The sequence below is a fragment of the Mesoplodon mirus genome (assembly GCF_964341445.2).
Source record: "Mesoplodon mirus genome assembly, chromosome: X".
Taxonomy (NCBI): Eukaryota; Metazoa; Chordata; class Mammalia; order Artiodactyla; family Ziphiidae; genus Mesoplodon; species Mesoplodon mirus.
In genome coordinates, this window is record NC_138981.1 from 62,106,033 (window position 1) to 62,130,983 (window position 24,951).

Consider the following 24,951-nt stretch of genomic DNA (forward strand, 5'->3'; position numbering starts at 1 on the left):
AGCTCAATAAAAAACACAAATATATCAATTTAAAATTAGGCATGGGGCTTCCCTCATGGTGCAGTGGTTGAGGGTCCGCCTGCCGATGCAGGGCTCATGGGTTCGTGCCCCGGTCTGGGAAGATCCCAGTTGCTGCGGAGTGGCTGGGCCTGTGAGCCATGGCTGCTGAGCCTGCGTGTCTGGAGCCTGTGCTCCACAATGGGAGAGGCCACAACAGTGAGAGGCCCACATACGGAAAACAAAAAAAATATAAAATAAAGTAAAATAAAATAAAATAAAATAAAATAAAATTAGGCATGAATTTGAATAGATATTTCTCTAAAGAAGATAAACAAATGGCTAATACGTTCACCAAAAAATGCTCAAATCATCAGGAATTAGGGAAATGCAAATTGATTTTATAATAAAATACCGCTTAATATCATTAGATGGATATAATTTTAAAACACAGGTAATGAAAAGCACAATGAAATGCAACTTTACACTTTCCGGGATGGCTATATTCAAAACAGATGGTTAATAACAAGTGATTAAAAGGTGAAGAAATCTGAACCTTCATACACTATTGGTGGGAAGATAAAATAGTGCAGCAGTTTCGAAAGTAGTCTTGCAGTTCCTCAAAAAGTTACAGTTACCTTTAGGCCCAGAAATTCTACTTCAATGTATATACCCACATGAAATGAAACACATGTCCACAAAATGATTCGTATACATATGTTCATAACAGCATTATGCATTATAGCCAAAAGGCAGAAATAACCCAAATATCCATCAACTGATGAGTGAATGAACAAAATGTGGCATATCTATATAATGGAATACTATTTTGCCATAAAATGAAGTACTGATACATGCTAACACATGGCTGAATCTTGGAAATATTATGCTAAGTTAAAGACCTAGTCACAATCTTATAATGTCTCATGCTTTTGATAGATTATTCAAGATTTGCTCATAAGAAAATGCCTGGGCTGGTCCTGTTTTGCTGTTTATTTGGAGTGTAAACATATATTGATATCATCACATCACATGGTTATCATGCTGGATTTTGCTGGGAAGAGTAATGCAGTGAGAGATGATTATGTCTGAAAAAAGAGGTATGGAAGACTGAGATCTCTTAACCTGATGTCCTCCTGCTAGAAATATGCCCACAAACAAGAAAGACTTACAAACACCTGCAGTTCCTATCTTCTTGTTCAGGAGAAGTGTGTGTATATGCATGCGTGTTGGGGATAGGATTAGGGAGAATGGGGCTACGGAGATATAGAGAATTTTTAGATTTGATACAAGAATATATATGGTCCTTATACAGCTTCCTGCTTGCTTAAAAGGAACTACACATTAATATATATATATATATATATATATATATATATATATATATATATATGCCATATTAGTTTATAAATACTTTCAATCAAAAAGTATAAGCATAAAATAAAAATCTGAAAAATAAAAAAAGACCTAGTCACAAAACATTACATATTTTATTATTCCATTTATATAAAATTCCCAAATAGACAAATCAATAGGATATAAAGTAGATTAATGATTGACAGGGACTGGAAGAAGGGAAATAAAGGAGCGACTGCTAATTGGTATGGGATGTCTTTTTAGGTTGATAATAATACTTTGAAATTAGATAGTGGTGACAGTTACATAGTTATGCATATACTAACAACCACAGAATTGTATGCATTAAAGGTGTGAATTTTGTAGTGTTTTAATTATATCTCAATTTAAAAAAAACTATGGCTAAAAATTTTTCCAAATATAATAAAAGATATAAACTCGTAAATCCAATATGATAAAGAAACCTCAGACACAAGAACCATCAAACAAGTCACATAATAATCAAATTCTTCAAAAAACAAAATCAATAATAAAAAAGAATATATTAAAATCAACCAGAAATAATGCACAATTTATGTACAGAGGAAAAACAACAAAAAGAAAAGGATGACAAGAGATTTTTCGTTCAAAGTATTGCAAGCTATTTACAATAGCCAGGACATGGAACCAACCTAAGTGTCCATTGGCAGATGAATGGATAAAGAAGATGTGGCACATATATACAATGGAATATTACTCAGCCATAAAAAGAAATGAAATTGAGTTATTTGTAGTGAGGTGGATGGAACTAGAGTCTGTCATACAGAGTGAAGTAATTCAGAAAGAGAAAAACAAATACTGTATGCTAACACATATATATGGAATCTAAAAAAAAAAGAAAAAAAAGGGTTCTGCTGAACCTAGGGGCAGGACAGGAATAAAGACACAGATGTAGGGGCTTCCCTGGTGGTGCAGTGGTTGAGAGTCTGCCTGCCAATGCAGGGGACGTGGGTTCATGCCCCGGTCCAGGACGATCCCACATGCCACGGAGTGGCTGGGCCCATGAGCCATGGCCGCTGAGCCTGCGTGTCCAGAGCCTGTGCTCTGCAACGGGAGAGGCCACAACAGTGAGAGGCCCGTGTACTGAAAAAAAAAAAAACACAGATGTAGAGAATGGACTTGAGGACACAGGGAGGGGGAAGGGTAAGCTGGGACGATGTGAGAGAGTAGCATTGACATATATACACTATCAAATGTAAAACAGATAGATAGTGGGAAGCAGCCACATAGCACTGGGAGATCAGCTTGGTGCTTTGTGACCACCTAGAGGGGTGGGATAGGGAGGGTGGGAGGGAGACACAAGAGGGAGGGTATATGGGGATATATTTATATGTACAGCTGATTCAATTTGTTATACAAGCAGAAACCAACACAACATTGTAAAGCAATTATATTCCAGTAAATATGTTAAAGAAAAAATATTGCAAGGAAGACAGTAGAAAACTTTGTAAAAGTAGAAAAAGGAAGAAAAAAAATTTTGACCTAAAATTATCAATATCTTTCAAAAAGAAAGCCAGAGGACTTTCACTTATGGGAAGTAAAAGTAAACATACTTTTCCCTAATCCTCCCATTAACTACAAAATACCCTGGATATTTTACATAAATATAAGAAGATTCTTACATGTGATGAGAAAAGGCACATTAGTAGCAACAGGATGATAATTTCACTAAGTTTTCTCTCTTCCTCAGGTATTTCAGAGTTAGAGCTGAAAAGCCCAGCAACCTGGAAATTCCACAGGGGCAGATTTTTAAAGCCCTTAAAGAAAGCTTAATCTCTCTAGTCAAAACTCAGGATAGGGCAGAGGCTGGGATCAAAATGTCAGAGTAGGAGGATGTGGAACCCACTTTTCCCTACAAACTCATCAAAAATACATCTACATGGTGCTTCCCTGGTGGCGCAGTGGTTGAGAGTCCGCCTGCCGATGCAGGGGACACGGGTTCATGCCCCTGTCTGGGAAGATCCCACATGCCGCAGAGCGGCTGGGCCTGTGAGCCATGGCCACTGAGCCTGCACATCCTGAGCCTGTGCTCCGCAACGGGAGAGGCCACAACAGAGAGAGGCCCATGTACCGCAAAAAAAAAAAAAATCTACATGTTAACAATTCTCATGGAAAACTAACTGGAAACTGGCAGAAGAACTCCTATACAACCAAAGCTGCAAGAAAGATCTCCACATAACCAGGCAGGACAGAAAAAAAGGCATTGAGTCAGGACCTGCACCCTTGGGAAGGATATATGAGGAAGAGAAGGTCCACGTGGGCAGACCCTTGCCCTGGCAAGTAGCAGGCCAAGCCACAATCTGGGCATCCCAGTCCAGGGATCCTGCACAGAGGAGGCAAGCCCCCAGGTCCTGGTGGGAAATCTACTAGGACAGACAGAAGAGCTAGAGAATCCTAGACTCCACTCACAAGGAAGAGTGAGCGCTGGCTTGCCAACAATCAGGACAGAGAGCCTTGCGCTGGCAGCTACAGCCTAGCCACACTCCCCAATCGAAAGGGATGAATAGCCTGGGCCCACTCACTCCACACCACAGCCTGGTACAAGATCTGCACAAAGTCTCAGCCTAGCCGTGCAGAAACAGGCCAGTGTGCCTTGGCTATGATCTGGGTGGAGCCATGGAGGCCATTGTCAGTGCACGCACAAGGTGGCAGGTGGCATTGTGGTGACCATTTTCAGCAAATGCATGGGGCAATGTCACAAGACCATGCAGGGTCTGAGCTGAATCTTGGGCAGACAGGCCCTGGGAGAGGACTCATCTAACAATGCAGAGACAGCCTGAAGGGCCTGGGTATGGTCTGGGTGGGGCAGCAGCAGACACTGTCAGTGCATGCAGGAGCACACAGTGGTTCCTCTCCCACTGAGAGCACCCCAGCTCTGCCCACTCCACTCCACAACTTAACACTACATCTGGGGCAGACAGATACTGGGAGAAGACAGCCACAGAGACAGTCCAGATCTCAGTCAGCAATGCAACCAACTCAATTCCTACAGCCACAACACCCCAATCCCCAGTCCCAGCCTACTCCACACCACAGCATCACACTAGATTGGAGATGAACACAACAGTGAAAATGATGCAAACTTGGGCTACTTTTGAGCAGAACCATGAACATATACATAGTGATACATAGGTCCTCTGTGACCACACAGGCCTCACTTACTTCAGCAATCACCTCCTTTGGGGCAGGGTAAACACTCAAGGGCAATGGAGGCTGATCGAACCCAACTCTCAAGGCTTATACTCTAACAACTGGGGAGCAGACCACACCCCTGACAGGGCAGTGACAGCCATGGAGTACAGAGAAAGCTCTGCCTCACAACCTTCACAGGCTCTAGGTACCGCAACAACAACAACACCCCCTATTAAGGGGATAACGGCCAGCACACTATGAGGAAAGACATGGCTAGGATCCATGCCAAAACCAGTCCTTGCACCAAACACAATTCAATACACACAGTCTACACAGGGATGCTCCCACATAAATACATCCCTTCAAGACCATAGTACATAATTGTTTCCCCTACATTCATAGAGACAGAGAAAGTTAAGTAAAATGGAAAGGTGGAGGAACTACTGCCAATTAAAAGAACAAGACAGATCCCCTGAAAGAATAAATAATAAAACAGAGCCCACCAGTCTACTAGACCCTGAGTTCTAAAAGATGATAAGAAAAATGTTAGTCAAATTAAGAAATATTACTGATAGAAATGCAGATCACTGTAACAAGGAACTAAAAAATTATTAAGATGAACTAATCAAAAATAGACAATTCAATTGCCAAGATAAAAACCAATCTAGAAGCAATGATAGCAGACTAAATGACACAGAAGAACGAAAAAGTGATCTGGAAGGTAGAATAATGGAAATCACCCAATCAGAATAGCAGACAAAAAGAAAATGAAAAAAAAAAAAAGAAAGCAACATACAAGACCTATGGTATGAAATAAAACATGCCAACCTATGCATAATAGGGATTCCAGAAGGAGAAGAGAGATGAAAGAGGATCGAAAATGTATTTGAAGACATTATGGCTGAAAATTTCCTAAAACCAAAGAAGGAAAAAGATATGCAAGTACAGGACAAAAGTTAAAGACAGGATTCTAAAACAGCAAGAGAAAAACAGTCAATTACAAGGGGATGCCCATAAGGCTATCAGCTGATACCTCTGCAGAAACTTTGCAGGGAACTCCCAGAAGGGAGTGACATGATATATTCAAAGTCCTGAAAGGGAAAAACCTACAACTTATGATACTCTACGCAGCAAGATGATAACTTAGAATAGAAGGAGGGATAAAGAATTTCTTAGACAAGCAAAAACTAAAAGAATCCAGCAGTACTAAAGGTATCTTAAAAGAAATATTTAAAGGTCTTCTCTAAATAGAAAAAAAGCAAGAATCTATAGGAAAGGGAAAACCACAATAGGAAAGGTAAATATATAAAAGGATTGACGACCATTAAATAAGCCAGTACATAGATTTAAAAACAATAAAAATTTTTTGTAAAAACGATTATAACTACAATTAACAGCAGAAGAATAAGCATGAGCACATAAAACAAAACATCAAAATCACAAAATGTGGGGGAGGAGAGTATAAAAATGCAGATCTTTTAGAAAGCGTTTGAACTTGAATGACTATCAGATAAAAGCAAGTATATATAGTTATGGGTCAACATACATAAACTCTATCGTAACCACAAATCAAAAATATACAATAGATTCACAAAAATCAAATAGGAAAGGACTGAAGCAAGCTACAAAAAAAATCATCAAACTACAAAAGGAAAAAAAAGAAGAAATGAACAAAGAAGAACTACAAAAACTACTGGAAAACAAGGATTAACTGTAAGAAATACAAAGCTAACAATAATTACTTTAAAAGCCAATGGATCAATCAAAAGACATAGAGTAGCAGACTGGATTAAAAAACAAGAACCTGCAATATGCTGCCTACAAGAGACCCACTTCAGGGTAAAAGACACAAACAGATTGAGGGTGAGGGAATGACAAAAAATATTTCATGCAGATGGAAACAACCAGAAAGCAGGAGTAACAAAAACTCATATCAGACAAAACTTAGTATAAAACAAAGGCCTACTACCTAAAAGAATTAGAAAAAGAAGAACAAACAAAACCCAAAGGCAACAGAAGGAAATAAATAGTAAAGATCAGAGAGGAAATAAAGAAAATAGAGATTTTTAAAACGTGGAAAAGATCAATAAAACCAAGAGCTGTTTTTTTTAAAAGAAAAACAAGTCAACAAACCTCTAGCCAGGCTCACCAAGTAAAACAGAGTGAGGACCCCAAAAAAATAAGAAATGAAAGAGGAGAAATAACTGATACCACCCAAGTACAAAGAAAAATCATAAGACAATAATATGAAATTATGTGCCAACAAACTGAACAACCTAGAAGTTTCTAGAAACATAGACTGTCAAAACTGAGCCAAGAAGAAACAGACAATTTGAAAAGATCAATCACTAGAAGTGAAATAGAATCTGTAAAACAAACAAACAAACAAACAAAAAACTCCCTGCAAACAAAAGTCCAGGACCTGATGGCTTCACTGGGGAATTCAAGCAAATACACAAAGAATAATTTATACCTATCCTTCTGAAACCATCACAAAAGATTGAAGAGGAGGAAATATTCCCAAAGCCATGCTATGAAGCCACCAGCACCCTGATACCTAAACCAGACAAAGACACTATAAAAAAAATGACAGGCCAGTATATTTGATGAATATAGATGCAAAAATCCTCAATAAAATATTAGCAAACCAAATCCAACAATACATAAAAAGAATCATGGGACTTCCCTGGTGGTCCAGTAGCTGGGACTCCACTCTCCCAATGCAGGGGGCCCAGGTTTGATCCCTGCTCAGGGAACCAGATCCCACATGCTGCAACTAAGAGTTCACATGCTGCAGCTAAAGATCCCACATGCTGCAACTAAAGATCTCACATGCCACAATGAAGATCCCTTGTGACACAACTAAGACCTGGCACAGCCAAATAAATAAATAAATATTTATAAAAAAAGAATCATGCACCATGATCAAGTGGGATTCACTCCAGGGTCACAAGGATGGTTCACCATAAGCATTTCAATCAATGTGATATACCACATTAACAACAACAGCAACAAAAACACATGATCATCTCAATAGACACAGAAAAAGCATTCAAAGAAAATTCAACATCCATTCATGATCAAAATTCTCATCAAAGTGGGTCTAGAGGGAGCATATCACAACATAATGCCATTTACTTCAAACCCACAGCCAAAAGCATACCCAATGGTGAAAAATGGAAAGCCTACTTACTAAATTCAGGAACAAGATAAGGATGCCCACTCTTCACCACCTTTATTCAACATAGTTTTGGAAATCCTAGCCACAGCAGTCAGACAAGAAAAACAAATAAAATGTATTCAAGTTGGAAAAAAAGAGGTAAAATTGTCACTATTTGCAGATGACATGATAATTTATATACAGACCCTAAAATCTCCACCCAAAAAGTTCTTAGAGCTAATAAATGAACCGAGAAAGGTAGCAGGATACAAAATTAATATACAGAAATCTATTGCATTTCTTCACACTAATAATGAAATATCAGAAAGGGAAAGTAAAAAAAAAAACTATCCTGTTTAAAATCATCAAAAAAATACATAGGAATAAACTTAAACAAGGATGTGAAAGACATATGTGCTGAAAACTATAAAATATTAATAAAGGAAATTGAAGATGATTCAAAGAGATGGAAATATACCCTGTGCTCTTCTATTGGAAGAATTAATATTGTTAAAATGGCCATACTACCCAAAGCAATCAATAGATTTAATGCAAACCCTATCAAAATACCCAGGACATTTTTCACAGAATTGGAAAAAATAATCCTAAAATTTATATGGTACAACAAGTCCCTGAATACACCAAGCAATGCTGAGGAAAAAAAACAAAGTTGGAGGTATAACCCTTCCACTCTTCAGCCTATTCTACAAAGCTGTAGTAATCTAAACAATGTGGAATTGGCAAAAAAATAGACATATAGATCAATGTAACAGAATAAAGAGCCCAGAAATAAACCCACACACCTACAGTCAATTTATCTATGACAAAGGCAGCAAGAATATACAATGGAGAAAAGACAGTCTGTTCAACAAGTGGTGCTGGGAAAGCTGGACAACTGCATGTAAATCAATAAAATTAAAATACTCCCTCACATCATATACAAAAATTACCTCAAAATGGTAAAGACCTAAATATAAGACATGACACCATAAAACTCCTAGAAGAAAACGTAGGCAAAACATTCTTTGACATAAACAGTAGCAATATTTTCTTAGATCGGTCTCCAAAAGTGAAAGAAATAAAAGCAAAAATAAACAATTCAGACATAATCAAACTTAAAAGTTTTTGCACAGCAAAGTAAACCATCAACAAAACAAAAAAACCTATGAAATGGGAGAAAATATTCACAAACAATGCAAATGACAAGGGGTTATTATCCAAAATATAAAAAAGCTCATACAACACAATATCAAAAAACAATCTGATCAAAGAATGGGCAGAAGACTGAAATAGACATTTCTCCAAAGAAGACATACAGATGGCCTACAGGCACATGAAAAGATGTTAAATATCACTAATTATTAGAGAAATGCAAATCAAAACTACAATGAAGTATCATCTCACAACAGTCAGAATGGCTATCATCAAAAAATATACAATTAATAAATGCTGGAGAGGGTGTGGAGAAAAAGGAAACCACTGACACTGTTGATGGGAATGTAAATTGGTGGAGCCACTTTGGAAAGCACTATGGAGTTTCCTTAAAAACTAAAAATAGAGCTACCATATGATCTTGCAGTTCCACTCCTGGGCATATATCTGGAAAAGATGAAAACTGTAATTTGAAAAAATATATGCACCGCAATGTTCATAGCAGCACTATTTACAATAAGCAAGACATGGAAACAACCCTCGTGCCCATCAATAGATTATGGGCTTAAGAAGATATTGTATATGTATACAATGGAATATTACTTAGTCATAAAAAAGGTTGAAATATTGCCATTTTCAGCAACATGGATGGACCTAGAGGATATTATACTTAGTGAAGTAAGTCAGACAGAGAAAGACAAATCTGTCTATCTATCTATCAATCTATTGATCTATCGATCTATAGATATATCCAAATCATTTTGCTGTGAACCTGAAACACAGTATTGAAAATCAACTATACTTAAAAAAAATAAAATATTGCCATTGGCAGCAACATGGATAAAGCTAGAAAATATACTTAGTGAAGTAAGTCAGACAGGGAAAGACAAACACTATATGATATAACTTACATGTGTAATCTAAAAAATAATACAAATGAATCTACAGTAATTCCCCTACATATGAACCTTCCAGTTGTGAACTTTCAAAGATGCAAACATGTGCTTGCATGTCTAATCACGGTAAGTTAGTTTGTGTGTCTGGTGTACACTGTCATGTGCATGCATCCTCTACAAGTGGTCGTGCTTTTGTGTACTTTACTGTACAGTACTGTATAGAGTACAGTAGTACAGTATCTTTATCTTAAGGCCAGGATATCTGGAAGCAAGCGTAAAAGCAGCAGTGACATAGCTGATACTGCTAAGAAGTGCCAAGTGATAATGATGGAAACAAAAGTGAAAATAATTGATAGAGTGAAGCAAGGTGAAAAGATGGTAGATATCGCTTGCTCATATTACATGAATCACTCAACCACCGGCATGATTCTAAACAAGAAGGACAAGATCATGGAACATGTGAAGACTGTTGTGCCGATGATATCGACAATAATACTGAAGAAGCATGGAAAAGTGATGGAGGAGATGAAGAAACGTCTCAGTGTGTGGATGCAGGATCAGCATCAGCATCGAGTCCCCCTCAGCTTAATACTGATTCAAGAGAAAGCTAAAAGCCATTATGAAGACTTGAAGAAGAAACACGGTGAAGAATCAGAGGGCTCACCTTTTAATGCCAGCCATGGCTGGTTTCATCGGTTCAAGGCTAGAGCCAACCTTCACAATGTAAAAGTAAGCAGTGACAAAAGGGAATCCCCATAAGTTAACAGCTGACCTTTCAGCAGAAATTCTGCAAGCCAGGAGGGAGTGGCAGGACATAATTAAAGTGATGAAGGAGAAAAACCTACAACCAAGATTCCTCTACCCAGCAAGGATCTCATTCAGATTTGATGGAGAAATTAAAATTTTACAGACAAGCAAAAGCTGAGAGTTCAGAACCACCAAACCAGCTTTACAACAAATGCTAAAGGAACTTTTCTAGGCAAGAAACACAAAAGAAGGAAAAGAACTACAATAACAAACCCAAAACAATGAAGAAAATGGGAATAGGAACATACATATTGATAATTACCTTAAATGTAAATGGATTAAATGCTCCCACCATAAGACACAGACTGGCAGAATGGATACAAAAACAAGACCCATATATATGCTGTCTACAAGAGACCCACTTCAGACCTAGGGACACATACAGACTGAAAGTGAGGGGATGGAAAAAGATATTCCATGCAAATGGAAATCAAAAGAAAGCAGGAGTAGCAATTCTCATATCAGACAAAATAGACTTTAAAATAAAGACTACTAGAAGAGACAAAGAAGGACACTACATAATGATCAAGGGATCAATCCAAGAAGAAGATATAACAATTATAAATATTTATGTGCCCAATATAGGAGCACCTCAGTACATACGGCAAATACTAACAGCCGTAAAAGGGGAAATCGACAGTAACACAATCATAGTAGGGGACTTTAACACCCCACTTTCACCAATGGACAGATCATCCAAAATGAAAACAAATAAGGAAACACAAACTTTAAATGATAAATTAAACAAGATGGATTTAATTGATATATATAGAACATTCCATCCAAAAACAACAGAATACACATCTTTCACAAGTGCTCATGGAACATTCTCCAGGATAGATCATATCTTGGGTCACAAATCAAGCCTCGGTAAATTTAAAAAAAATGAAGTTGTATCAAGTATCTTTTCTGACCACAATGCTATGAGACTAGATATCAATTACAGGAAAAGATCTGTAAAAAATACAAACAAATTGAGGCTAAACAATACACAACTTAATAACGAAGTGATCACTGAAGAAATCAAAGACAAAATCAAAAAATACCTAGAAACAAATGACAATGGAGACACGTCGACCCAAATACTATGGGATGTACCAAAAGCAGTTCTTAGAGGGAAGTTTATAGCAATACAATCCTACCTTAAGAAACAGGAAACATCTCAAACAAACAACTTAACCTTGCACCTAAAGCAATTAGAGAAAGAAGAACAACAACAAAAAAAACCCTTAAGATAGCAGAAGGAAAGAAATCATAAAGAACAGATCAGAAATAAATGACAAAGAAATGAAGGAAATGATAGCAAAGATCAATAAAACTAAAAGCTGGCTCTTTGAGAAGATAAACAAGATTGATAAACCATTAGCCAGACTCAATGAGAAAAAAACGGAGAAGACGCAAATCAATAGAATTAGAAATGAAAAAGGAGAAGTAACAACTGACACTGCAGAAATACAAAAGATCATGAGAGATTACTACAAGCAACTATATGCCAATAAAATGGACAAACTGGAAGAAATGGACAAATTCTTAGAAATGCACAACATGCCGAGACTCAACCAAGAAGAAATAGAAAATATGAACAGATTAATCACAAGCACTGAAATTGAAACTGTGATTAAAAATCTTCCAAAAAATAAAGGCTCAGGACCAGGTGCCTTTACAGGCGAATTCTAACAAACATTTAGAGAAGTGCTAACACCTATCCTTCTCAAACTCTTCCAAAATATAGCAGAGGGAGGAACACTCCCAAACCCATTGTATAAGGCCACCATCATCCTGATACCAAAACGAGAAAAAGATGTCACAAAGAAAGATAACTACAGGCCAATATCACTGATGAACATAGATGCAAAAATCCTCAACAAAATACTAGCAAGCAGAATCCAACAGCACATTAAAAGGATTATACACCATGATCAAGTGGAATTTATTCCAGGAATGCAAGGATTCTTCAATATATGCAAATCAATCAACATGATACACCATAATAACAAATTGAAGGAGAAAAACCATATGATCATCTCAATAGATGCAGAGAAAGATTTTGACAAAATTCAACACCCATTTATGATAAAAACCCTCCAGAAAGTAGGCATAGAGGGAACTTTCCTCAAGATAATAAAGGCCATATATGACAAACCCAAAGCCAACATCATCCTCAATGGTGAAAAACTGAAAGCATTTCCACTAAGATCAGGAGCAAGACAAGGTTGCCCACTCTCACCATTCTTATTCAACATTGTTTTCGAAGTTTTAGCCACAGCAATCAGAGAAGAAAAAGAAATAAAAAGAATCCAAATTGGAAAAGAAGAAGTAAAGCTGTCACTGTTTGCAGATGACATGATACTATACATAGAGAATCCTAAAGATGCTACCAGAAAACTACTAGAGCTAATCAATGAATTTGGTAAAGTAGCAGGATACAAAATTAATGAACAGAAATCTCTGGCATTCCTATACGCTAATGATGAAAAATCTGAAACTGAAATTAAGAAAACACTCACATTTACCATTGCAAAAAAAGAATAAAATATCTAGGAATAAACCTACCTAAGGAGACAAAAGACCTGTATGCAGAAAACTATAAGACACTGATGAAAGGAATTAAAGATGATACAAATAGATGGAGAGATATACCATGTTCTTGCATTAGAAGAATCAACATTGTGAAAATGACTCTACTACCCAAAGCAATGTACAGATTCAATGCAATCCCTATCAAACTACCACTGGCATTTTTCACAGAACTAGAACAAAAAATTTCATAATTTATATGGAAACACAAGAGGCCCCGAATAGCCAAAGCAATCTTGAGAATGAAAAAACGGAGCTGGAGGAATCAGACTCCCTGACTTCAGACTATACTACAAAGCTACAGTAATCAAGACAGTATGGTACTGGCACAAAAACAGAAAGATAGATCAATGGAACAGGATAGAAAGCCCAGAGGTAAACCCACACACATATGGTCACCTTATCTTTGATAAAGGAGGCAAGAATATACAGTGGAGAAAAGACAGCCTCTTCAATAAGTGGTGCCGGGAAAACTGGACAGGTACATGTAAACATATGAATTTGGAACACTCCCTAACACCATACACAAAAATAAACTCAAAATGGATGAAAGACCTAAATGTAAGGCCAGACACTATCAAACTCTTAGAGGAAAACATAGGCAGAACACTCTATGACATAAATTACAGCAAGATCCTTTTGACCCACCTCATAGAGAAATGGAAATAAAAATAAAAATAAAAATAAACAAACTGGACCTAATGAAACTTCAAAGCTTTTGCACAGCAAAGAAAACCATAAACAAGACCAAAAGACAACCCTCAGAATGGGAGAATATATTTGCAAATGAAGCAACCAACAGAGGATTAATCTCCAAAATTTACAAGCAGCTTATGCAGCTCAATAACAAAAAAACAAAGAACCCAATCCAAAAATCGGCAGAAGACCTAAATAGACATTTCTCCAAAGAAGATATACAGATTGCCAACAAACACCTGAAAGAATGCTCAACATCATTAATCATTAGAGAAATGCAAATGAAAACTATGAGATATCATCTCACACTTGTCAGAATTGCCATCATCAAAAAAGCTAGAAACAATAAATGCTGGAGAGGGTGTGGAGAAAAGAGAACAGTCTTGCACTGCTGGTGGGAATGTGAATTGGTACAGCCAATATGGAGAACAGTATGGAGGTTACTTAAAAACTACAAATAGAACTACCATATGACCCAGCAATCCCACTACTGGGCATATACCCTGAGAAAACCATAATTCAAAAAGAGTCATGTACCAAAATGTTCATTGCAGCTCTATTTACAATAGCCAGGACATGGAAGCACCTAAGTGTCCATTGGCAGATGAATGGATAAAGAAGATGTGGCACATATATACAATGGTATATTACTCAGCCATAAAATGAAACGAAATTGAGTTATTTGTAGTGAGGTGGATGGACCCAGAGTCTGTCATACAGAGTGAAGTAAGTCAGAAAGAGAAAGACAAATACCGTATGCTAACACATATATATGGAATTTAAGGGGAAAAAATGTCATGAAGAACCTAGGGGTAAGACAGAAATAAAGACACAGACCTACTAGAGAATGGACTTGAGGATACGGGGAGGGGGAAGGGCAAGCTGTGACAAAGTGAGAGAGTGGCATGCACATATATACACTACCAAATGTAAAATAGCTAGTGGGAAGCAGCCGCATAGCACAGGGAGATCAGCTCGTTGGTTTGTGACCACCTAGAGGGTTGGGATAGGGAGGGTGGGAGGGAGGGAGAGGCAAGAGGGAAGAGATATGGGAACATATGTATATGTATAACTGATTCACTTTGTTATGAAGAAGAAACTAACACACCATTGTAAAGCAATTATACTCCGATAAAGATGTAAAAAAAAAAAAAAAGTAAGTGGTGAGGCAGCGAGTGCAGATACAGTACCTGCCCGGCAATTTCCTGAAATGCTCCGAGAAATTGATGAAGGCATGTATTTACCCAAGCAGGTTTTTAGTATGGATGAGACAGGACTGTACTGCAAGTGGATGCCAGACCGAAGTTACATCAGTAAGGAAGAACAGTTGATGCCAGGCTATAAAGCAGCAAGGGATAGGATAACTCTGTTGTTTGATGGCAGTGCTTTTGGCAATTTGAAGCTGAGTTCTCTCTTAGTTTATCATTCAGAGAGCCTAAGAGCCCTTAAAAACATAGCCAAGGTCTCTCTTTCTGTTGTGTGGAAGAGTAACCCCAAAGCCTGGATTACGCAGGCCATTTTCCAGGACTGGATTGTCCACCACTTTATCCTGGAGGTAGGGAAATATTGCTTGGAAAAGGACGTCCTATTCAACATTATTTCACTGCTTTACAGTGCTCCGGGCCACCCCCATTCGTGGATGACATTCCCACCGTCAAAGTAGTGCATCTGCCACCTAATACTATGTCGCTCATCTAACCTATGGGCCAGGGAGTTATAGCGACTTTCAAGACATATTATTTACGTCACATTTTTCCTCAGACAGTAAAGGCAAGAGATGAATCAAGAACAACATTACAACAATTTTGGAAGAACTATAACATCTACAAGGCCATAGAATTATCGACTTTGCTTGGTGTGAGGTTACGGCTGTCACCAAGAATGGGGTTTGGAAGAACCTTTGCCTGCAGTTTGCTCATGATTTTCGTGGACTTGAGAAGGTGGATGAGGTGTCCAAAGAGGTCTTCAGCAACTTAGTGACCCTCAGCAAGAAGCTGGAGCTAGATCTGCAAGAGGACGACTTCATTGTACTCCTTGCTGTGCAACACAAGGAGCTTACTAATGAAGACCTGTTGGAATTGGAGACCCAGAGAAAGGATGAAGAGAGACAAGAGGAAGAAGAAGTAACCAAAGAACCAAAGAGATTCAAGATGCAGCAAATGGCAAGGGGATTTTCTTTATTTGAGGAGGCACTGTTAGTTTTTGAGGCATAGGACCCGAATGTAGAATGGTACACAAAAGTTGCAGCAGCCATTCAGAATGCAATCCAGTGTTACCGTGTCGTCTATGATGAGAAAAAAAGAGCCACTACCCAGATATTACTGGATCATTTTTTCAAGAGGGTAGATAGAATTGAATCCAGCAAGCAACCAGAGCCTGGGCCATTAACATCAGGCGTGAGTGAAATTGCAGCTTGCCCTCCATCTCCTACTGCTGATGATCCTTCAGCTCTACCATCTCCCACCTCCAGTCAGTAACTTTTCTTGCTTATTCGCCCGATGCCAGCCCCTGTATGTCAGCTGTTGCACTGTACTACTGTACTTTTCAAGGTATTTTACTGTAAGATTTGTGTGTGTGTGTGTGTTTTATGTATTATTTGTGTGAAAAGTATTATAAACCTATTACAGTACAATACTATATAGCCGATTGTGTTAGTTGGGTACCTAGGCTAACACTGCTGGACTTATTAACAAATTGGACTTATGAAAGCATTCTTGGAATGGAACACGTTCACATCTAGGGGACTTACTGTACTGAGAGATAAGTGTTGGGTAAAAGAAAAAATAGCTTTATTGAGACAGCTGGCAACCCTTGGCAGAAGGTGAACTCATGTGCCGAGGAACCAACTCCTCACTGCCCATCAGGGGGCAAGAGCTTTTAAAGGGGAGTTTCAGGGTACATAGGTGAGAGGGGGTTTCTACATGTAGAAGAGCACATTCAGCTCCAACAATCATCTTGAAATTGGTCATATGGTGGTCTGATCAGCATCATCTTGATTAAGTACAGTTAATCTTCAATTCCAGGGTTGGTTTGTTCCCATTTTCTTGAGGCCAGTTATTGCAATTGTGTAAGATGGAGCAGCTTATGTCATAGCTACAGTCTGGTCATCATGTAGTTAACTTCTTCCACCTGGTGGGGGTTTCAGTATCTGCAAAACAGCTCAAAGAATGTGTCTCAGAATATTATGTATAGTCCTTGAATAGGAACTAAAAGTCCCTGACTTTGTTTAATGGCTAAACTATTGTTATTTTGTCTTGCTTGACTATTTTCCTTTGCTTCTGCATTTTCTCATTTCTCTGATTAAATGTATCCTTTGGAACTTGAGGAAGGCTTAGGAGGCTAAAATTTCTCTACAAACAAGAAGCAGGTGGAGGGCATTGGGCCAAACTGGGGAGGGGAAGGGTCTGTCCCATGAAGGCCCCATAGGGTCCTACTCGGTTACAAAATCATACCAATTATCATTTTCAACCACAGTGGAATGGAATTAGAAATCAATGACAAAGTAAAGCTGGAATACTTATAAATATGTGGAAATTAAACAAAACACTTCTAAACAATCAGTGGGTAAAAGAAGAAATCAAAAGGGAAAAAAAATATCTTGAAGGAATTCTCTGGTGGTCCATTGGTTACAACTCCACACTTTCACTGCTGAGGGCACAGGTTCAGTCCCTTGTCAGGGAGCTGGGATCCCACAAGCTGTATGGCCAAAATATAGAAAAAAATCTTGAAACATTCGGTAGGTTGCCTTTTTGTTTTGTTGAAGGTTTCCTTTGCTGTGCAAAAGCTTTTAAGTTTAATTAGGTCCCATTTGTTTATTTTTGTTTTTATTTCTTTGCTTTAGGAGACAGATCCAAAAAATATTGCTACAATTTATGTCAAAGAGTGTTCTGTTTCCTTATAGAAGTTTTATAGTTTCTGGTCTTACATTTCGGTCTTTAATCCATTTTGAGTTTATTTTTGTATATGGTATTAGAAAATGCTCTAATTTCATTCTTTTACATGTAACTGTCCAGTTTTTCAGCACCACTTATTGAAGAGACTGTATTTTCTCCATGATATATCCATGCCTCCTTTGTCATAGATTAATTGACCGTTATTAGTTTTGGGGTTTATTTCTGGGCTCTCTATTCTATTCCATTTATCTATGTGTCTGTTTTTGTGCCAGTACCACACTGTTTTGATTACTGTAGCTTTGTAGTATAGTCTAAAATAAATGAGCATGATTCCTTGAGCTCTGTGCTTTCTCAAGATTGTTTTAGCTATTTGGGGTCTTTTCTGTTTCCATACCAATTTTAAAGTTATTTGTTCTAGTTTCATGAAAAATACCTTTGGTGTGTTGGTAGGTATTGTATTAAATCTGTAGATTTCCCTGGGTAGTATGGTTATTTTAACAATATTAATTCTTCCAATCCAAGAACACAGTACACCTTTCCATCCGTTTGTGTTGCTTCAATTTGTTTCATCAGTGTCTTATAGTTTTCCAAGTACAGGTTTATTCCTAGGTATTTTCTTCTTTTTGATGTGATGGTAAATGGGATTGTTTCCTTAATTTAAATGAAAAGAAAACCTACAGAATGGGAGAAAATATTTGTAAATGATATGATAGATAAGCGATTAATATCCAAAATATATGGACAGTTCATAAAACTCAACATCAGAAAAAACAAACAACCCATTAAAAACAAACAACCCATTAAAAAATGAGCAGAAGATTTGAATAGACACTTTTCCAGAGAAGAATGACAGATGGCCAACAGGCAGAAGAAAAGATGCTCAACATCGTTAATCATCAGAGAAATGCAAGTCAAAACTACAATGAGGTATTATCTCACAACCAACAGGATGGCTTCATCAAAAAGACCACAAATAACAAATGTTGGTGAGGATGTGGGGAAAAGGGAACACATGTACACTATTGGTGGGAATGTAAATTGGAGAAGCCACTGTGGAAACCAGTGGGGGGTTCCTCAAAAATCTAAAAATAGAACTACCATATGACCCAGAAATTCCACTTCTGGGTATATATCTGAAGAAAACAAAAACACTAATTTGAAAAGATACATCCACCCACATGCTCATTGCAGCACTATTTACAATTGCCAAGGTATGGAAGCAATGCATGTGTCAATAGATGATTGTATAAAGAAGATGTAGTATCTACATACAATGGAATACTACTCAGCCATAGAGAAGAATAAAAAATGTCATTTGCAATAACATGTATGGACATGGAGGGGTTTATACTTAACAAAATAACTCAGACAGAGAAAGACATATACTGTATGATATCACTTATGTGTGGAATCTAAAAAATAAAACAAACTATTGAATATAAGAAAAAAGAAACAGACACATGTATAGAGAACTAACTAGTGGTTTCCAGGTGGGAGAGGGAAAGGAGTGTGGGCAAGTTAGTTGTAGTGGATGAAGAGGTACAATCTACTATGTATAAAATAAACAAGCTACAAGGATATGTTGTACAGCACAGAGAATATAGCTAATATTTTTATAATAACTATAAAAATATAACCTTTAAAATTGTTAATCACTATATTGTGCATCATATAACACTGTAAATTAACTATCCTCAATAAAATACATTTTAAAAATATTGGGTTGGCCAAAAAGTTCGTTCAGTTTTTGTAAGCTCTTATGGAAAACCCCAATGAACTTTTTGGACAACCAAATATATACACCCAACATCAAACCACAACAACATATTAAGCAAGTACTAACATATCTAAAAGGAGAAATAGACAGCAATACAATAATAGCAGGGAACTTAAATACATCACTCTCAACAATGGAGGTATTGTCCATACAGTAAGTTAATAAGGAAATATTGGACTTGAACCATACTTTACACAAAATGGACTTAGATATATTCAGAGCATTCTATCTAACAGTAGCAGAATACACATTATCTCTAGTTCTGACATAACATTCTCCAGGATAGATCATGTGTTACATTCTCCAGGATAGATCATGTGTTATACCACAAAATAAGACTGAGCAAATTTAAGAAATTTGAGATCATCTGAAGTAACTTTTCCCACCAAAATGGTATAAAACTAGAAATAAAAAGAGCAGAAAAATTGAAAAATTAACAAGTATATATAAGTTAAACAACACACTCTTAACCAACGTGATGAAGAAGAAAACAAAAGGAAAATCAAAAATTATCTTGAAACAAAAGAAAATAGAAAGATAACATACCAAAACATATGGAACACAGTAAAAGCAATGCTAAGAGCCAGGCCAATAATGATTTTTTTAAAGCTTACATTAAGAAAAAAGAAAGATCTCAAATAAACAACTTATAGGAAACATCGTAGTCAATGGTAGATGATTGAAAGCCTTCCCTCTAAGATCAGGAATAAGACAAGGATGCTCATTCTCATCACTTTATTCAGGATAGACCTGGACGTTCTACTAAAAGCAATTGGGCAAGAAATATTTTTTAAAGGCATCCAAATGGGAAAATAAGAAATAAAATTATCTGTTTGCTTTTTACATGATCTTTGTTATTTCTTTTTTTTTTTTTTTTTGGCAGTACGCAGGCCTCTCACCACTGTGGCCTCTCCCATTGTGGAGCACAGGCTCTGGACGAACAGTCTCAGCGGCCATGGCTCACGGGCCCAGCCACTCTGCGGCATATGGGATCCTCCCGGACCGGGGCACGAACCCGTGTCCCCTGCATCGGCAGGTGGACTGCCAACCACTGTGCCACCAGGGAAGCCCCTACGTGATTATATATATATAATATATATATATATTATATATATATATATAATCTCAAGTATCCCACTAAAAACTTGTTAGAACTAATAAAAGAATTCAGTAAATTTGCAGGATACAAAATTAACACACAAAAATAGTTGCCTTGGGCTTCTCTGGTGGCGCAAGTGGTTGAGAGTCCGCCTGCAGATGCAGGGGACATGGGTTCATGCCCCGGTCTGGGAGGATCTCACATTCTGCGGAGCAGCTGGGCCCGTGAGCCATGGCCACTGAGCCTGTGTGTCCAGAGCCTGTGCTCCACAACGGGAGAGGCCACAACAGTGAGAAGCCCGTGTACCGCAAAAAAAAAAAAAAAAAAAGTTGCCTTTTATACACTAAAATGAACTATCTAAAAAGAAATAAAATCTCATTTATAATAGCATCAAAAACAATAACATACTTAGGAATAAACTTAACCAAGAAAGTGAGAGATCTCTACACCAAAACTATTAGATATTGATGAAAGAAATTAAAGAAACACAAATAAATGGAAAGATATCCCATGTTTCTGGATCAAAATAGAAACAACAATCCTAAAATTCATATGGAACCACAAAAGGCCCCAAAGAGCTAAAGCAATTTTGAGAAAGAACAATGCTTAACACAATGAACACTCCCAGATTCACTGCAGCATTATTCACAACAACCAAGATGTGAAATTACATAAGTGTTCATCAGTGGATGAGTGGATAGGAAGATAGATATAGATATATAGATATAGATATCTATATATCTATATATAACATAGCATATTATTCAGCCATGAGAAAGGAGGAAGTTCTGCCTTCTGTAACAACACGGATGGGACCTGAGGGTATTTTATGCTAAGTGAAATAAGTCAGAGAATGACAAATACTGTATATTCTCACATATATACAAAATATATGAAAGCTGAACTCATAGAAACAGAGAGTAAAATTGTGGTTGCCAGGTGTTGGGGGTAATGGAGAGATGTTGGTCAAAGAGTACACATTCCAAGCTATAAGATGATTAGTTCTGGGGATCTAATGTACAGCATATTGACTGTAATTAAGTATACTGTATTATATATCTGAATGTTAAGAGAGTAGCTCTTAAATGTTATCTTCTTTCAAAAAGTGGAAATTATTGAAGGGAATGGAGGTGTTAACTAACATTTTTGTGGTAATCATTTTGTAATATATATATGTGAATTAAATCATCACATAGTTTGTCAAACTAACATATGTTATACATCAATAATATCTCAATAAATCTTTAAAAAAGAAAAGAAAAATATCTCATATAAACAATCTAATTTTATAATTCAAGGGAATATAAAAAGAAAACAAACTAAGCTCAGAGTTAGCAGATGGAAGGAAATAATAAAGCTAAGAGCAGAAATAAATGAACTAGAGACTAGAAAAGTAATAGAAAAAATCAACAAAACTAAGGGCTGGAATTCCAAAAAAATAAACAAAATTGAAAAACCTTTACCTTACTAATAAAAAAGAAGACTCAAATAAAATATATGAGAGAGGAGATATTAAAATGATACCACAGAAATAAAAAGGGTCATAAGTCAATTATATGTCACCAAGTTGGATAACCTAGAACAAACGTACAGAAAGTTTCTAGGAGAAACATACAACCTATAAAAACTGCATAATGAAGAGATGGGAAATCTGAATGGACAGATGAGTAAATAGATTGAATCAATTAACACAAACCTCCTAACAAAGTAAAACCTGAGACAAGATGGCTTCACCAATAAATTCTATGAAATATTTAAAGAAATAATGAAAATGCTCTCAAAATTTCCAAAAAAAAGAAGAGGAGGGAAAACTTCCAAACACATTTCATTATATTTTTTCAAGGAATGCTAATATATAGTTCATTATTTTAAAAGCAATATAAATTAAATTGATATTGTTCTCCTGGGCTCATTTGGTTTAAATTCAATGCTACACTGAAAAATAATAGTTTTCATTATTTTTTCTAATTTTTAATTAAAGTTTAATTGATTTATATTTTCTCTTGTGCAACACAGTGATTCAATATTTATATAGATTATACTCAATTTAAAGTTATTATAAAATATTGGCTATATTTTTTATACAAAATATCCTTGTAGCTTGTTTATTTTAGGCATAGTAGTTTGTACCTATTTATCCTCTACCTCCAACTTGCCCCTACACCATTTCCCTTTCCACTGGTAAACACTAGTTTGTTCTCTACATCTGTGAGTGTGTTTTGATTTTGTTATATTTAATCATTTATTTTTTAGATTCCACACATAAATGATAACATACAGTATTTGTCTTTCTCTTTCTGACTTACTTCACTAAGCATAATAACCTCCAGGGTCTCTCCATGTTGCTACAAATGGCAAATTTTCATTCTTTTTTATGGCTGAGCAATATCCTATTTTATATATAAACCACATTTTCTTTATCCATTCATCTGTTGAAAGACACAGGTTGCTTCCATTGCTTGGCTATTGTAAACAATGTTGTTTTGAACATAGAAGTGCATATATCTTTTCAATTAGTGTTTTCATTTTCTTCTGAAATATATGTGGGAGTGAAATTGCTGGATCACATGGTAGTTTTATTTTTATTTTTTCTGAGGAACCTCCATAATGTTTTCCAAAATGGCTGCACCAGAGTACATTCTCACCAACAGTGTACTAGGATTCCCTTTTCTCCACATCATTGCCAACATTTGTTATTTGTGGAAGCTTGTTAATAGCCATTCTGACAGGTGTGAGGCAATATCTCACTGTGGTTTTGATTTGCATTTCCCTGATAAGTGATGTTGAGCATCTTTTCATGTGCCTGTTAGTCATCTGCATGTCTTCTTTGGAAAAATGTCCAGTCAGGTCTTCTGCCAATTTTTTCATTGGGGTGTTATTTGTTTTTTGATATTCAGTTGTATGAGCTGTTTATATGTTTTGGATATTAACCTCTAATCAGACATATCATTTGCAAATATTTTCTCATATTCAGTAGGGTGTCTTCTCATTTTGTCAATGGTTTCCTTTGCTGTGCAAAAGCTTTTAAGTTTGATACAGTACTAATTGATTATTTTTGCTTTTGTTTCCCTTGCTGAGGAGACAGATCCAAATATCTATCTATCTATCTATCTATATATCTACCTATCTAATATATATATATATATATATATATATATATATATATATATATATATATATATATATATAGTTAAGAACTATGTCAGAGATTGTACTGCCTATGCTATCTTCTAGGATTTTTATTGTTCCCAGTCTTATAATTAGGTCTTTAAACCATTTCGAGTTTATTTTTGTATATGGTGTGACAAAATATTCTAAATTTGTTCTTTTATATGTAACTGCACAGTTATCCTAAATACCATTTCTTGAAGAGACTTCTTCTTTTTATATGCTTGCTTTCTTTGTTGTTGATTAATTTACCATATATGCATGGGTTTATCTCTCTGTTCCATTGATCTGTCTTTGTGCCAGTACCATACTGTTTTGATGAATTTAGCTTTATAGCATAGTCTGAATTCAAGGAAGGTGATACCTCCAGCTTTCTATATTCTCGTCAAAATTGCTTTGGCTATTCAGGGTCTTTTGTGGTTCCATATAAATTTTAGGATTATTTATTCTAGATCTATGCAATAAGTCATGGCTATTTTCATACGGACTGTGTTAAGTCTGTAGATTGCTTTCAATAGACATTTTAACAATATTAATTTTTACAGTCCATGAAAACAGGATATCTTTCCATTTCTTTATATCATCTTCAATTTCCTTCACCAATGTTTTATAGTTTTCAGAGTATAGGTCTTTCACATTCCTTCATTAAGTTTATTCCTAGGTATTTTATTCGTTTTGATGAGATTTTAAATGGGATTGTTTTCTTGCTTTCTCTTTCTGACAGTTCATTATTAGCGTATAGAAAAGCAACAGTTTTCTGTATCTTAATCTTATAACCTACAACTTTACCAAATTCATTTATTAGTTCTAATAGTTTTGGTGGGGACTTTACGGTTTTCTATATATAGTATCATGTCATCTAAATAGTGACAGTTTTACTTCTTCTCTTCCAATTTGGATGCCTTTTATTTCTTTTTCTTGTCTGATTGCTGTGGCTAGGACTTGGAATAATATGTTAAATAGAAGTAGCAAGAGTGGACATTCTTGTCTTGTTCCTGATTTTAGAGCAAAAGCTTTCAGCTTTTTATCCCTGAGTATAATGTTAGCTGTGGGTTTGTCATAAATATTTACATATGTTATGAGATATGTTCTCTCTATACCAACTTTGATGAGAATTTTTATCATGAATGGATGTTGAATTTTGTCCAATTGTTTTTCTGCATCTATTGAGATGATCATGTGATTTTTATCCTTCCTTTTGT